The following is an 18114-nucleotide window of genomic DNA, read 5'->3' as shown; positions in this document are numbered from 1 at the left end:
AGAGCCAACTAGAGACTTGTTGGAGGTACTGTGTCCCCGGTACCAAATACCATCTAGGTTCCATTTCTCTAGGCAGGCGATACCAAAAATGTACACAGACCTCAGAAAAAGAGTCACCAGTGTCCTAAAAAATGAAGCTGTACCCAATGTCCACTTAACCACGGACATGTGGACAAGTGGAGCAGGGCAGGGTCAGGACTATATGACTGTGACAGCCCACTGGGTAGATGTATGGACTCCCGCCACAAGAACAGCAGCGGCGGCACCAGTAGCAGCATCTCGCAAATGCCATCTCTTTCCTAGGCAGGCTACGCTTTGTATCACCGGTTTCCAGAATACGCACACAGCTGAAAACCTCTTACGGCAACTGAGGAAGATCATCGCGGAATGGCTTACCCCAATTGGACTCTCCTGTGGATTTGTGGCATCGGACAACGCCAGCAATATTGTGTGTGCATTAAATATGGGCAAATTCCAGCAAGTCCCATGTTTTGCACATACCTTGAATTTGGTGGTGCAGAATTATTTAAAAAACGACAGGGGCGTGCAAGAGATGCTGTCGGTGGCCAGAAGAATTGCGGGACACTTTCGGCGTACAGGCACCACGTACAGAAGACTGGAGCAACACCAAAAACGCCTGAACCTGCCCTGCCATCATCTGAAGCAAGAAGTGGTAACGAGGTGGAATTCAACCCTATATATGCTTCAGAGGTTGGAGGAGCAGCAAAAGGCCATTCAAGCCTATACAATTCAGCATGATCTAGGAGGTGGAATGCACCTGTCTCAAGCGCAGTGGAGAATGATTTCAACGTTGTGCAAGGTTCTGCTGCCCTTTGAACTTGCCACACGTGAAGTCAGTTCAGACACTGCCAGCCTGAGTCAGGTCATTCCCCTCATCAGGCTTTTGCAGAAGAAGCTGGAGACATTGAAGGAGGAGCTAACACGGAGCGATTCCGCTAGGCATGTGGGACTTGTGGATGGAGCCCTTCATTCGCTTAACAAGGATTCACGGGTGGTCAATCTGCTGAAATCAGAGCACTACATTTTGGCCACCGTGCTCGATCCTAGATTTAAAACCTACCTTGGATCTCTCTTTCCGGCAGACACAAGTCTGCTGGGGTTCAAAGACCTGCTGGTGAGAAAATTGTCAAGTCAAGCGGAACGCGACCTGTCAACATCTCCTCCTTCACATTCTCCCGCAACTGGGGGTGCGAGGAAAAGGCTCAGAATTCCGAGCCCACCCGCTGGCGGTGATGCAGGGCAGTCTGGAGCGACTGCTGATGCTGACATCTGGTCCAGACTGAAGGACCTGACAACGATTACGGACATGTCGTCTACTGTCACTGCTTATGATTCTCTCCCCATTGAAAGAATGGTGGAGGATTATATGAGTGACCGCATCCAAGTAGGCACGTCAGACAGTCCGTACTTATACTGGCAGGAAAAAGAGGCAATTTGGAGGCCCTTGCACAAACTGGCTTTATTCTACCTAAGTTGCCCTCCCACAAGTGTGTACTCCGAAAGAGTGTTTAGTGCCGCCGCTCACCTTGTCAGCAATCGGCGTACGAGGTTACTTCCAGAAAATGTGGAGAAGATGATGTTCATTAAAATGAATTATAATCAATTCCTCCGTGGAGACATTGACCAGCAGCAAGTGCCTCCACAAAGTACACAGGGAGCTGAGATGGTGGATTCCAGTGGGGACTGTTAGGCGCCGGGGTCCGCTCGTCGGTGCGGCCCGGCGCCTAGCAACCAGGGACGCCGTACGCGAACAGCCGCCGGCTCCCTGGCAACGCTGGACGCCGGGCGCGCTGAGCCGCACGGACCCTAGCAACGGGGACGCCACTGGCGGACCGTGTTCCCCGTTGCTAGGCTTTAAGGGTTAATGTTTTCTCCTGCTCTCTGGCCGGGCAGCAAGGCAGCTGCACGGCATTTATTCTAATCAGCCTTTTGGCAGCTGATTGGAGGACTCCTTGTTAAATACACTCCCAGGGCTTCTCACAGACGCCGGTAATAGCTTCCTGCATGCTGTCTTTGTTTGCTGAGAGTCTGTTCCAGTCTTGCTGTATCTGGTCATTCCAGTATTGGAAGCTCTGAACTCGGAAGTTTGTCATCTAATTCCTGGAGTCCTGACTAATCACCTTATAACATCCAGTGGTGTTCGTGAGTCACGGCCTTGCCGTGTGTTGCGGCTTGTCCTCTTTATTATTTATTATTTATGTTTTGGTGCATTTTGCGGAGGGTTCCGCTTCCACAGGTCCACTCTGGTATCCGGCGATGCCGGGTAGGAGTATTGGACAAGTGGATTTTGGTTGTCCTTTTCCCTGGCGGGTTTCCGCACATACTTTAGGTTTTGTCAGTTAGCTTGTAGCCCCTGGCCTGGTTGTTTAGTCAGAGGGCCCCTTGTTATCACCCTGTCTCGGATTTCCCTTTGTCTCCCATTAAGACCTGAGGGGGCATCGGAGTTGGGCAGACTTAATCCGCCCTTCAAACGCGGCTGCCATGGGCTCAAGCAACCATAGTCTCACAGGGGATTTCTGACAGCACGGGCGAGACAACGGAGTTAGGGCGCCAGGGGCTATTTTCTATTCCCGCTCCCATAACCAGCATTCCCTTCCAGTACTCTGACCATTGCCATGAGATCTCCTCCGGTCAGGAGTACTGGAATCATAACATTATTACCGGCCATACCAAAACCTAAAATTAAACTGGGTTTAATTTTTTCCTTATTCAGTTTTGTAAGAGTTATCGGCCTCATGAATCCCACAGGTTTAGGGCCAAATCCTGGTCAGCTCCTAGTCAGCCAGATTCAAGAACTTACTCAGATGTTTCAGGATCTTTCCCTTCGGGTGAAGTCGCAGGAAGATCTTTTACGAACTTCCCCGAGGGTAGTCCCTGAACCAAAAATGCACTTGCCTGACCGTTTTTCTGGTGATAGGAAGGAGTTTTTTAATTTTAAAGAATCCTGTAAACTTTATTTTCGGTTAAGACCGATCTCCTCAGGTACTGAATCTCAGCGGGTCGGAATTATTATTTCTTTGCTCCAGCGAGATCCTCAGACCTGGGCATTCGGTTTAAAAGTAGAGGATCCGGCGTTGTCATCAGTAGACGCCTTTTTTGGGTCTTTAGGGCTTTTGTATGATGACCCTGATAGAGAGGCATCCGCTGAGAGTCAGTTACGCACTCAGACAGGGTAGAAATCCTGCAGAAGTTTTTTGTACAGAGTTTCGCCGTTGGTCGAACGACTGTGGCTGGAATGACCCAGCCCTGCGCAGTCAGTTTCGCCTCGGCTTATCAGAGTCTATAAAAGACAGTCTCCTTCAGTATCCCGCTCCTGAGACTCTCGATAAACTCATGGAGCTTTCTATTAAGATTGATCGTCGTCTCAGAGAGCGGAGGGCTGAAAAAGGAGCACCTGTCAGGTCTACTCCATGTGTATTTTCCATTCCTGAGGACGTAGAGAAGCCCATGCAGATGGGTCTCTCCCGGCTGTCTCCAGAAGAAAGAGCCAGAAGGCAAAACTCTGGTCTTTGTTTGTACTGTGGGGGTAAGGGACATTTTGCCCGTAATTGTCCGATCAAGTAAGGAAAACGCCTCGACCAAGTTAATTGTGAGGGGGTTCACTTTGGTCTGCAGCTTATCTCCTCGAAGAACTCCCTTTTAGTCCCAGCTAAAGTTTCCTTTGGCAGCCTCTGTTCCTCGGTGTCGGCTTTTGTTGACAGTGGAGCTGCAGGGAACTTTATGGACTTAATGTGGGCCAAGGCCTTAGGTATTTGTCAGTTAGCCTTGGGTAGGTGTATCACCATGCATGGTTTAGATGGGAGTCCCTTGTCCAATGGGGTTATTTCCCTCTGTACACCCCCTGTACTACTTACGGTAGGAGCTCTTCATTCCGAAAAGATCGAGTTTTTCCTTACCCATTGCCCAGGAGTTCCAGTGGTTCTGGGTCACCCTTGGCTGGCCTTTCATAATCCCACCATTGATTGGTAGTCGGGGGAGATTTCACAATGGGGTACCATCTGTAATAAGGAATGTATTACGTTTCCCGTCAGAATAGCTGCTGCCATTCCCGAACTCATTCCCGTGGAATACCAGGACTTTGTTGATGTGTTTTCCAAGGGCAATGCAGACATTCTGCCTCCCCATCGGCCTTATGATTGTGCTATTGAGCTAATTCCTGGTGCCACATTGCCAAAGGGAAGGTTATATGCATTATCCGGGCCAGAAACTGCGGCCATGAATGAGTATGTTAAGGAGAGCCTAGGGAAAGGATTTATCAGGCCATCTAAATCCCCTTTAAGTGCAGGCTTCTTCTTTGTGGAGAAAAAAGACGGATCACTCAGACCTTGCATTGACTTTAGAGCCCTGAATAAGATCTCAGTTAAAAATACTTACCCTCTGCCGCTGATTTCTGTCCTCTTTGATCAGCTGCGTTCGGCTGTGATTTTTTCTAAAATTGACCTGAGGGGAGCGTATAACCTCATCCGAATCAAGTCGGGGGATGAGTGGAAGACGGCTTTCAGTACTCAGTCGGGTCACTACGAGTATCTGGTGATGCCGTTCGGCTTGTCTAACGCTCCGGCAGTATTCCAGGATCTCATTAACGATGTGCTCCGTGAATTTCTAGGAAGATTCGTGGTCGTTTACTTAGACGACATCCTGATCTATTCTGAATCAATTGAACAACATGTTACCCAGGTGCGTCAGGTTCTCCAAAAATTACGTGAAAATCATCTATATGCCAAGCTGGAGAAGTGTGAGTTTCATGTCACGGAGGTATCCTTTTTAGGGTACATTATTTCCCCTTGGGGATTCTGCATGGAACCTAAGAAGCTCCAAGCCATCCTTAGCTGGCCGCAACCCACCAACTTAAAAGCAATTCAGCGCTTTTTAGGATTTGCGAATTATTATAGAAGATTTATTCATTCTTTTTCCGACCTGGTTGCTCCCATTGTTGCACTGACTAAGAAGGGAGCGGATCCTACCAACTGGTCACATGAAGCCGAGTTATCCTTTCAGGCCTTGAAACAAGCTTTTGTCTCAGCTCCAGTCCTCAGACATCCCAACCCAGAATTGCCCTTCATTGTTGAGGTTGATGCCTCGGAGGTTGGAGTGGGGGCTATCCTATCTCAGAAGGATCCGGACACTCTGGAACTACATCCTTGTGCCTTTATGTCCAGGAAATTCTCATCCGCTGAATCCAACTACGATGTTGGTAACCGGGAGTTACTGGCTATTAAATGGGCTTTCGAGGAGTGGAGGCATTGGCTTGAGGGAGCAACACATACCATTTCAGTATTGACTGACCATAAGAATCTGCAATACATCGAATCAGCTAAGCGGCTGAATGCCCGGCAGGCTCGTTGGGCTTTGTTCTTTACTCGTTTCAAATTTATTATAACTTTCAGGCCAGGTTCCAAGAATACCAAGGCAGATGCTCTGTCACGCAGTTTTCTTCCGGTTCATGATAACAGTCCTGTTACTCCCATACTTCCATCTTCAGTCATTTGGGCAGGCCTCACACAAGATTTATTTACCCAGTTAAAACAGCTTCAACACCAAGCTCCTGGAAATACTCCTGCTGGTCGTCTTTACGTCCCTGAGTTCTTGAGAGCTACTGTTTTGACTGAGTTCCATGATAACAAAGTTTCCGGGCATCCGGGGATCTCTAAGACATTGGAGTTAGTCTCCCGCTCAGTATGGTGGCCTGGTCTTTCTAAAGACGTTAAGGAGTTTGTTTCTTCATGTTAGGTTTGTGCACAGCATAAGGTTCCCCGTTCCTTGCCTATCGGGCAACTTATGCCCTTGAATGTCCCTCTCAGGCCATGGTCTCATATTTCCATGGATTTTGTGGTGGACCTTACCCTTTCAGCTGGATGCAGATTCATTTGGGTGGTAGTAGACCGTTTTAGCAAGATGGCTCATTTCATTGCCCTTCCCCGACTGCCATCTGCCCAAGGATTGGCAGTGTTGTTTCTCCGCCATGTTTTCAGACTTCATGGGTTGCCCACTGATATTGTTTCTGATCGGGGTCCACAATTCATTGCACAATTCTGGAAGTGTTTCTGTGCTTCATTAAAGATGAGATTATCATTAACATCTGGTTACCACCCACAGTCCAACGGGCAAACCGAGCGAGTTAACCAATCATTGAAACAGTATTTGCGTTTGTATTCAGCTAAACTCCAGAATGATTGGTCCGAGTTTCTTCCATTGGCGGAGTTTGCTTACAATAATTCTTGTCATTCCTCCACCAACGTGTCTCCATTCTTTTCAGTTTTTGGTTTTCACCCCAGAGCTAATTTTTTTTTTCAACATTCCTCAGTTTCCTCGCTAACCTTAACCTCCCATCTCAGAGCCATTTGGAAAAAAGTGCACCTTGCTCTCAGAAAAGCGGCCTTTCGAGAGAAATTTTTTTCTGACCGGCTCCGACGTCCTTGCAGTTTTAAGGTGGGAGATAGGGTATGGTTGTCGACTCGTAACATTAGACTTCGACAATCTTCAGCTAGGTTGGGACCCAAATTTATTGGACCATTTCATATCATTAAAAAAGTTAACCCAGTTGCTTTCCGGTTACGTTTACCAAAATCTCTTCGGATTGGTAATACGTTTCATTGCTCCCTGTTGAACCCATACATTTCTTCCAATAAATTTCCTCGGAAGATCTCTCAGGGAAGATCTCCAGTGGATGTACAGGGGCAACAGGAGTTCCTGGTGGAGAAGGTTCTCGATTCCAAGTTGTCCAGGGGCCGGCTCTATTTTCTGGTTCACTGGAGAGGTTATGGTCCAGAGGAAAGGTCCTGGGTCCTGGATAAGGATCTTCATGCCCCAAGGCTCAAGAGGGCATTTTTTCTGGAGTTTCCTTGGAAGCCTGGCTTTAGGGGTTCCTTGACCCCTCCTCAAGGGGGGGGTACTGTTAGGCGCCGGGGTCCGCTCGTCGGTGCGGCCCGGCGCCTAGCAACCAGGGAAGCCGTACGTGAACAGCCGCTGGCTCCCTGGCAACACTGGACGCCGGGGGCGCGCTGAGCCGCACGGACCCTAGCAACGGGGACTCCACTGGCGGACCGTGTTCCCCGTTGCTAGGCTTTAAGGGTTAATGTTTTCTCCTGCTCTCTGGCCGGGCAGCAAGGCAGCTGCACGGCATTTATTCTAATCAGCCTTTTGGCAGCTGATTGGAGGACTCCTTGTTAAATACACTCCCAGGGCTTCTCACAGACGCCGGTAATAGCTTCCTGCATGCTGTCTTTGTTTGCTGAGAGTCTGTTCCAGTCTTGCTGTATCCGGTCATTCCAGTATTGGAAGCTCTGAACTCGGAAGTTTGTCATCTAATTCCTGGAGTCCTGACTAATCACCTTATAACATCCAGTGGTGTTCGTGAGTCACGGCCTTGCCGTGTGTTGCGGCTTGTCCGCTTTATTATTTATTATTTATGTTTTGGTGCATTTTGCGGAGGGTTCCGCTTCCACAGGTCCACTCTGGTATCCGGCGGTGCCGGGTAGGAGTATTGGACAAGTGGATTTTGGTTGTCCTTTTCCCTGGCGGGTTTCCGCACATACTTTAGGTTTTGTCAGTTAGCTTGTAGCCCCTGGCCTGGTTGTTTAGTCAGAGGGCCCCTTGTTATCACCCTGTCTCGGATTTCCCTTTGTCTCCCATTAAGACCTGAGGGGGCATCGGAGTTGGGCAGACTTAATCCGCCCTTCAAACGCGGCTGCCATGGGCTCAAGCAACCATAGTCTCGCAGGGGATTTCTGACAGCACTGGCGAGACAACGGAGTTAGGGCGCCAGGGGCTATTTTCTATTCCCGCTCCCATAACCAGCATTCCCTTCCAGTACTCTGACCATTGCCATGAGATCCCCTCCGGTCAGGAGTACTGGAATCATAACAGGGACGAATTGATAATCTGTGAGGAGGGGGATGTACACAGTGATATATCGGAGGATGATGATGAGGTGGACATCTTGCCTCTGTAGAGCCAGTTTGTGCAAGGAGAGATTAATTGCTTCTTTTTTGGTGGGGGTCCAAACCAACCCGTCATTTCAGTCACAGTCGTGTGGCAGACCCTGTCACTGAAATGATGGGTTGGTTAAAGTGTGCATGTCCTGTTTATACAACATAAGGGTGGGTGGGAGGGCCCAAGGACAATTCCATCTTGCACCTCTTTTTTCTTTAATTTTTCTTTGCGTCATGTGCTGTTTGGGGAGTGGTTTTTGGAAGGGCCATCCTGCGTGACACTGCAGTGCCACTCCTAGTTGGGCCAGGTGTTTGTGTCGGCCACTAGGGTCGCTTATCTTACTCACACAGCTACCTCATTGCGCCTCTTTTTTTCTTTGCGTCATGTGCTGTTTGGGGAGTGTTTTTTGGAAGGGCCATCCTGCGTGACACTGCAGTGCCACTCCTAGATGGGCCAGGTGTTTGTGTCGGCCACTAGGGTCGCTTATCTTACTCACACAGCTACCTCATTGCGCCTCTTTTTTTCTTTGCATCATGTGCTGTTTGGGGAATGTTTTTTGGAAGGGCCATCCTGCGTGACACTGCAGTGCCACTCCTAGATGGGCCAGGTGTATGTGTCGGCCACTAGGGTCGCTTATCTTACTCACACAGCTACCTCATTGTGCCTCTTTTTTTCTTTGCGTCATGTGCTGTTTGGGGAGTGGTTTTTGGAAGGGCCATCCTGCGTGACACTGCAGTGCCACTCCTAGATGGGCCAGGTGTTTGTGTCGGCCACTAGGGTCGCTTATCTTACTCACACAGCTACCTCATTGCGCCTCTTTTTTTCTTTGCGTCATGTGCTGTTTGGGGAATGTTTTTTGGAAGGGCCATCCTGCGTGACACTGCAGTGCCACTCCTAGATGGTCCAGGTGTTTGTGTCGGCCACTTGGGTCGCTGAGCTTAGTCACACAGCTACCTCATTGCGCCTCTTTTTTTCTTTGCATCATGTGCTGTTTGGGGACTATTTTTTAAATCTGCCATCCTGACACTGCAGTGCCACTCCTAGATGGGCCAGGTGTTTGTGTCGGCCACTTGGGCCGCTTAGCTTAGTCATCCAGCGACCTTGGTGCAAATTTTAGGACTAAAAATAATATTGTGAGGTGTTCAGAATAGACTGAAAATGAGTGGAAATTATAGTTTTTGAGGTTAATAATACTTTGGGATCAAAATGACCCCCAAATTCTAAGATTTAAGCTGTTTTTTAGGGTTTTTTGAAAAAAACACCCGAATCCAAAACACACCCGAATCCGACAAAAAAAATTCGGTGAGGTTTTGCCAAAACGCATTCGAACCCAAAACACGGCCACGGAACCGAACCCAAAACCAAAACACAAAACCCGAAAAATTTCCGGTGCACATCTCTAGTTAATTTATCAGAAATACTAAGTTAATGAATCTAGTACAGCTACACATAGAATAGAATCATCTAGAACGTAATAATTCTTGTGGTGAACAGTAGCACATTATCTCGTACTGTGATTATACTTTGGTCCATGCTTGGAACCAAAAATATTTAGAATTTTACTGTATTGTGGAATTTGCGCATACCATAATAAGATATCTTGGGGATGGGGCCCAAGTCTAAATACGAAATGAACTTATGGTTTATACATACCTTATGCACATAGCCTGAAGATAATTTTATACAATATGTTTTTATTTTGTAAATGAAAAGTTTGTGCACATTGAACTATCTGAAAGCAAAGGCGTCAATTTCTTAGTTGGTGCTCACAACACGTCAGATTTTGGATCATTTACCCTGATTGGTCACTTCCCAGCCTCGGGTCATCTATATGAGATTAGCAAAGAATTTTTATCCCAGAGTTAGCTGAGCATTCTGTGTCTTTGTGGTGGGTACATTAGAACAAATAGTTAGAACAAATTGTAAAATCTGCAAACAATGCAATTCATATTGCCGTTCATAAATATAACATCACATATTTAAGAAGCACACCAAAAAAAACATTTTCCTTTGGCAACAAACATAGCACCTCACCCACAAATGTTGCCTCCCTTGTCTCTGGAGTGCTTGGTTTGTTTTACATGTGCTTTCTCATGTATAACATAAGTGTCAGCGGGAGAGCACAGGGATAATTCCATCGTGTACTACTTTGGTATATCTTCATTTGTAAAATGAGCGCTCTGCTGCTGCTATGCCACATGTTGCTTGTATAGTTACTGTAAAACTCAATCTGCCGCTGCAACCCCACTATCAGAATACCAGTGACGTTGCTTATTGTTATTGTAAAAATCAATCCACAGTATGAACAGCAATACTATTAATAATAAGGATTTAAAACAACAAGATGATTTAACCATTTTTTTTACCATTTTTAATGAAATCAAGATTCAAAACGAAAACCTAAACATTTTAGATCCAAAGCATAAATCAAAACACATGGGTCGGTGCACATCGGGGGGGCTGGAATGGAATACTGTGAACATAGAAATGACAGTACATGAAGGCACATTTTATAACCAGGATCAGGTCTCTAAGTCGACAGTAGCTGGGTCGACAATATCTAGGTCGACCACTTTTGGTCTACAGTAACTAGGTCGACAGGGTGTCTAGGTTGACAGTGTCTTTAGATCGACATGTTCTAAGTCAACAGGTCAAAGGGTCGACATGCGTTTTTCAAATTTTTTTTCTTTTTTTGATCCTTTTCACAGTTAACGATCCACGTGGACTACGATTGGAACGGTAATCTGTGCCGAGCAAAGCGGTAGCGGAGCGGGGCACCTTGCCTGAAGCATGGCGATCGAAGCACTAATTGGGGTTCCCGGTCACTATACAAACAAAACCACACAAAAAATAATTTAAAAAATCGTGTCGACCTTTTGACCTGTCGACCAAGACACCCTGTCGACCTAGTTACTGTTGACCAATAGTGGTCAACCTAGACACTGTCGATCTACTTACTATCTACCTTCCATACCACACCCTTATAACCACAGGGGTACAGGTACAGGTACAGGTACCCCTGGTTAAGAACCCCTGTTCTAAGCAAATGTACATGTAAAATGTACAATGAATGAATGCAGTAAACAGTAAATGCCACTAGATGGCGATATAAGGCTATAATACACACGGTAGCCATGTGACGGCAAAGGGAAGAATCAGTGAACAAAAATAAAATAATACTTAAATGTCACAATTTCTACACTCCCCAGGGGATGTAGAAATTGTGACATTCATCAAACTCCACAGCGGGAGACTACACAGGTGGCAACCGGGACACACAAGTAAGGTGCAGGCAGTAAGGGGGGGTCGGCTGCAAGACAAAGGGGGGAGAGGGGGGAAGTTTACGGGCCGGGATACATAAGTAAGGTGCAGGGGGGTGGGGGGAGGGGGGAAATTATGTGGCCAGGAGGACACAGGTGGTGGTGGTGGTGGGGGGGTTATTCACATAGAACAAGGTGCGGCAGGGGACGGGAGGGGGAGTTGGGGTTGGGTGCTGCAGCCGAAACGGCGGGGGTTGATGCGGCTTCAGAGGGGAAATTTATCACTTTCCAAAAAACTGCCTTCTGAAAAAGTACAGTTTTTGGAAAGTGATACATTTCTCATGGGGACATGATGAAACATGAAAAAATTGTGAGAGAAGACAATGAGAAAAATTTTCATTGCACAATTTTTTCATGATGGATATGCACCTTAATGGTGGGGAGGAATGTAACGGTCAGGCTACAGGCACTGAGGGGAGTTACTGGGAAGTGCGACCACAGGTGTATCTATATTCGGCGCAGTGTGTTCGGTGCACACGGGCTCCTGGGTACAGATAGGGCCCACACAGTGGCGGTTCTTGCCACGGACAAGCGGTACTTTTGCCCGGGGCGCCGCCTTCCGGAGGGCGCCGGCGCCATCCGGAGGGCGACGCACCAGGGCAAGATCCGCCACTGTGTCCCCCGTAGCGTCTAGTTTCCCTTCATTGAGAGGACCTTAGTTGTGCGGTGCGCGGTGACGTCATCGTGCACCGCACAGCAAAGGTCCTCTCCATGAAGGGAAACTAGACGCTACGGTCTAGTTTCCCTTCATCTAGAGGACCTTTGCTGTGCGATGCGCGATGACGTCATCGCGCACCGCACAGCATAGTGGCACAGACACTAGGGGTCATAATTGACCTCTAGTGTCTATAATGTTCTATGGGAGAGACGTAATAACGTCTCTCCCATAGATTGAAGAGAAGAGAGGAGAGGGGAAGAGCGGCGCCGCCGGCGGAGGGGGTCTGGATCAGGAATGGGGATGGTAAGTATACTTTTTATTTATTTTTATTTTTTCTTTCAGCACGTTGACCACGCCCCCTTTTGAAGCCACGCCCCCATATTTTGCCCGGGGCGCCACAAACCTTAGAACCGGCCCTGGGCCCACACCGCACACACTGCACCCATTTCTTCTATACTTACCTTTCCGGCGTCCATCAGTGACTGTGTGTGGGCCCCCTCCTCTCCCGTAGCCGCCATCGCCGCTGCTAGCGCACTGAGCGCTAGAGACTCTGGCAGAGTGCAAGAGTCTGCAGCGCATGCGCAGGACTCCGGAAAAATGTCGCGGCCGCCATTTTTCGGAGTCCTGCGCATGCGCTGTAGACTCTGGCACTGTGCCAGAGTCTCAGCGCTGAGAGCGCTAGCAGCGGCGGCGGCTACAGGAGGGGAGGGGGCCCACACACGGAGTCTGCACACAGGTCCCTCCTCTAGAAACGCCACTGAGTGCGCCCCATGAACATCGGGATGCAGAAAGGCCCATAACCATCCGTGTAACAGCGAGAAGAGGCGCTATACGTGAAGACACACCGGAGCAGCTGCGCCTCTCCTGAAGGACTAGGAGAACGAAGAAAAGTGGACAAAAATATTAAAATATAACTTTTATCATGTAAAATTGATTTTAACAAAAATAACAGCAAATACTGTTTGTTTAAAATATAGAATCGGTGTAAATAGGAAAAAACGTAATAAAAAAATGAAATGTTTTTCTATGTGTTTGTATTCTTCCTTTTCTCAGTCCTTGTTTGTGCCTGCTCTTTAATAATTAATACAATTATACAGACTAGAGGCATTTTACGGGTCACTGGGGCTGATTCAGACAGAGGTAGACGGTATTTCGATGTTTCCTCAGATTTTCCGATGGTCGGTGTTGTGCACATTTACTGTGATAAAACTGCGGCTTCGGTTATGGTGCCATGGACGCCATAGCCTGATTAACAGCAGGATAACACTGGGCGCAGAAGAGAAGGGAAGGAGTGGAGGAGGCATTAGAGAGACCTAACCACTCATGGGCATATCGAGGGGTGAGCGACACGCCGCAGAGACTAGGGGGGATATTTAATAAAACATAATTATGTCATAAAAGCTGGAAAATGTGATATTTATGTTCTCCGGAGAAGCAGATAAATATTTCCTCACCAGTGGCAGTTGCAGCGCAGTCCTTAAATCACACAGGGGAGCCACACCAACTGCCAATGAGTCCCAAACAGCAATGTCTAGCAGTGTTTGGGGTGGCAGTGGGTGTGGCTCCCCTATTTGAATTGTGGACTGCGCTACAACTGCCACTGGAGAGGAAATATTTATCTCCATCTCCAGAGAACAAAAATGTCAAATTTTCTGGCTTTTATGAGATAATTATGTTTTATTAAATATCCCCCTAGGGGTCTTCATCCTGGTCCAGCCGGCACCTCCTCCTCCTTGTGATGTTATGATGTCACACATTCAGGGGGCAGGGCCAGCACAGGCCAGATCATTGTCCTGCTACGGGCCTGAGAGCATCGGAGGATTCCTGCTATGGGCCTGAGACCCTAGAGAGAAGGGTCTGCTACAGCCGACATTCCTGCGTCATCCCTGATGTGTTTCTCCTGCCTCAGGAGGAACTCAGCCCATGAGGAGCCTCACTGAGGCAGGAGAAGCGCATCAGGGATGACGCAGGAATGTCGGCTGTAGCAGCGGCAGAGTCCGGGCAGCCTGTGCAGTCAGTAGAGCCATTACTATTGGCAGACACTATGGTGGTAGCAGTCTGCAAATGGAGGTTAGATCACAAGGCAGATGACCAGGATAGATGGTTTATTAACCAGGTAGAGAACAGTTACAGGTAACACACGATTAACAGCAGATACAGGTTCTGAGGATTCCCAGCTGCCGCCAGGAGCTTTAGGGTAATGCTGGGCATTGTGGTGCACCAGATATGCGCACTCATTGTAATGGCTATAACAGCAGTGGTGGCATTGGGGTCAGTGCCAGATTAAGGTCCTCATGGGCCTGGAGCTGAAATTCACAAAGGGCCTATTGTGTGCTGCCAAAGGGGGTGTGGCCAGCATGGTGTGGGTGTGGCAACTGATATGAGGGTGTGGTATGTGCCGTAGAGTGTGGCTAGCACCATGGAGGACATAGCTAACCACCTACCTTCAACCACCTCAATCTCCATCCCGTCTTTGTTTATGTTTACCATACACCACCTGTTATATTATTCACCACTGAATTTAAAAAAATACATAAAAAGCAAAAACTAGAGTTTATTAATAAAATGCAAACAATTTTATTTATAAAGTGATTTAACAGAAACATACCTGAAACATGCTAGTTTTCCAATATTTAACTTTGAACAAAGTACAAGGTGCAGACCATGAAAACATAATAAATAACACTAAATAAATATTAAATAACACAAAAAAAATGTGAACTACAGTATGACTGCAAAATAGGTGACCTGCTCTTCAATTAAGACCTCGCAGTGTTTAAAATCACAGGTACTATAGGCTATTTCGCTCTATGGCCCTCATTCCGAGTTGATCGGTCGCAAGGCGAATTTAGCAGAGTTACACACGCTAAGCCTACGCCTACTGGGAGTGTATCTTAGCATCTTATAATTGCGACCGAAGTATTCGCAATATTGCGATCACAAACTACTTAGCAGTTTTAGAGTAGCTCCACACTTACTCTGCCTGTGCGATCAGTTCAGTGCTTGTCGTTCCTGGTTTGACGTCATAAACACACCCAGCGTTCGCTCAGACACTCCCCCGTTTCTCCGGCCACTCCTGCGTTTTTTCCGGAAACGGTAGCGTTTCCATCCACACGCCCCTAACACGCCGTGTTTCCGCCCAGTAACACCCATTTCCTGTCAATCACACTACGATTGCCGGAGCGATGAAAAAGCCGTGAGTAAAAATACTATTTTCATTGTTAAATTACTTGGCGCAGTCGCAGTGCGAATATTGCGCATGCGTACTAAGCGGATTTTCATTGCGATGCGATGAAAAAGAACGAGCGAACGACTCGGAATGAGGGCCTATATTTCAAACCAGAAAGTAATGCTCAAGAGACCTCACTCTCAATTGAATAGGCCCCTATGACTTAATCATATTACCAGAGATATTATCACCTATGATAAATCTGACATAGACATACGAGTGCCATATAGACTGCAATATCCGATAGGCAACGATCCATTGGGCTCACAAAATAACAGTTTGTAAAGACTCAAACTTTTAACTTGGTAATGAAATAAATCCAAAAGCTATTTAATCAGAAAACATTGGTGAATTTAAGAGCATGTGTTCTCAAATAAACCACACTTAAAATTACATTTCAGGTTATAACAGGTACACAACATCCAAACTACAAACTGACGATAATGAACATGTATTGCTAAACGTTAACTTTTCTTGCTTTACGACTGGAAAATTCTTCTATTACAGTTTCCATGTCCATTTCTCTTAATAGTTCATTTTCAATGCACAAAAGAGAGAGTGCATTTAAGCGCTGTTGTGCCATGGAGGACCTCAGTGCATTTTTTACCCGCTTCAGTGCAGAAAAGCTGCGCTCACCACTGCAGTTGGTGACCATCAGACAAAGGTACATGCGTAGTGAAATGCCAACATTTGGGAAGTTACCAACCAATGCCTCTGTAATTAGAAATTTATACATTTTGATTTCTTGGCTCTCATGTGTATCTGTGTTTGTACCAGATGAAATATAGATACGAAACAAAGCAGCAAAGTGTACTACTTCATCTGCATACTCTCGACCAAGATCTCTTGGGTATATTCCTACTAATGCACTGGCCTTAGCGCGTAGGTCATCTGGTGGTAGAGAGTTCTGAAAGAAATCCAAATCTGTCTCGAATGACCGTGTATGCTTCTTTTCTTCGATTTAGTGATGACACTAGCTGATCAATTATGGGAAGAAAAGTGTTCACTTTAAATTTGTCTGATGGTGAAAGTCCAGCAGCGGCATCTTCAGCACCACCAAAGTCCCACTTCTTATTTCTTTTAATTTGTCTTGTTTGTTTGTAATCATCGCAGGAGTAAAGTATTTTACTTTGGTTCTCTAATTCTGGAAACTGAGAACGGAGGCTTTCTACAAACATTTTTAAGGCTTCCAAAATGTCTGTGGCTCTGTTCAGATCCAATCTTGAATCTTGAAGAAAATGACTTGTTTTGTTAAACCGGCTCAGTATTGTGGACCAGAGTTGCACCATTATCCCATTTTCTAATTGACCCATTATAGTACAAAGTCCCTTTGCTGCCAAGCATGTTTCTTCCCTTTCTGATGTATCATTTGCCATATTGTGTAGAAGATCTTTAATAGCCGGATATCCTTTTTTCAAGGAATTTAGTGCATCATGGTGAGCAGACCAACGTGTATTTGAAAGGCTTTTCAGTGTAGGTAATCCAAGGGGTTTGAAGACATCTGTCAGAAGATTCCAACGATGTGTTGATGTAGAAAAAAACACATACAACTTCTGAACAAAGTCAAAAAACAAAACTGCCTCAGAGCAACATTTTACAGCACTTTGCCCAATAAGGTTCAGAGAATGCCCATAGCATGGAATATATTCAGCTAGCACGTTCTTCTGACAAATCATGGCCTGCATACCATTGTATTTTCCACTCATATTTGATGCATTATCATATGATTGGCCCCGGCAATCTTGAATGAAAATCCCATTTTCCTCAAGAAAAAGAAGAAGGGTGTTTGCCAAGTGTTCTCCAGTATGTCCACGTACTGGAATAAATTTGGTGAAACGCTCAATGGGTCCATTTGGAAGCACATAACGAAATATAAGTGTCAGCTGATCAGTGTGTGAAATATCGGGTGTTGAGTCCACACTTACAGAATAGTACTTAGATGTTTTTATCTCAGTTATGATCTGCCGCAATACTTGTTGTCCAATAACCTCAATAAATTCATCACAAATCATTGAGGACAGGTATGATACATGTCCTCGCCCTTTGTTAGCATGCATCTGAATGTGTTCAGCTAGGAAGGGATCATACTCTGCCAAAAATTCTAGACACCCTAAATAATTACCATTGTGCACTGAGCCAATGATTTCATCATTTCCACGAAAGGCAAGACCTCTCGATGAAAGGAGTTTGATAGCGCTTAAAATTCTGTGCAGAATTTGATGCCAATACTTTTTCTCAGACTCGTATTGAATCACCAGAGATTTGTCTATACGTTCTCCTGTCAATTTTCTTCTAATAAGTTTCTCAAGAGAATCTGCATGAGTTGCACTACTTTCATGGCGGCTCAGATCTCTGGCTGCATGTCTCCAGTCAGAATAACCATCAGTTGCCAACAGTAAGGTGGCATCTGAAGAAAATAATTTGCAGTGAGCACAAAATAGTTTGAGTGTTTTTGGCGAGTAGCAAAGCCAGTCACGCTGAACTTTCTCACCATTAATTTGTTCACGATAGAACAATGACTTTGTACAATGTCGTGCAAAATGTTCACCAGGGAATATTTTTTTGGTATTGGTAAAATCACTGTTTAGGAAGTGGCAATCAGCAACCCCCTTCTGACAGAAGAATTCACGCAAGGTTTCTGAAACTTTCCACTCTCCTACATCATTTGAAAATGTTATTTTTGTTTGTTCAACCACAATTTCTGTGTCACCTTCAACTGATTCACTGGTTATATTTTGTACATCTGATGTATCTGCATGATCAGCGGATGCACTAGGACCGGCTTCACTTGCACCAGCTTCACTTGCACCAACTGCAAAGTCTCTGGCAGTGGATGCACTTGGACTGACTACAGAGGAACTGGCTGCACTTTTTATAGAACAAAAGTCTGTAATTTTTTTGGTCTTAGCCAATACTTTCTCTAGGTTTTTCTTTTCCTCTTTCTTAGCTTTTAG

The sequence above is a fragment of the Pseudophryne corroboree genome, chromosome 5 (assembly GCF_028390025.1).
Source record: "Pseudophryne corroboree isolate aPseCor3 chromosome 5, aPseCor3.hap2, whole genome shotgun sequence".
NCBI lineage: Eukaryota > Metazoa > Chordata > Amphibia > Anura > Myobatrachidae > Pseudophryne > Pseudophryne corroboree.
This window is presented reverse-complemented; position numbering follows the sequence as displayed.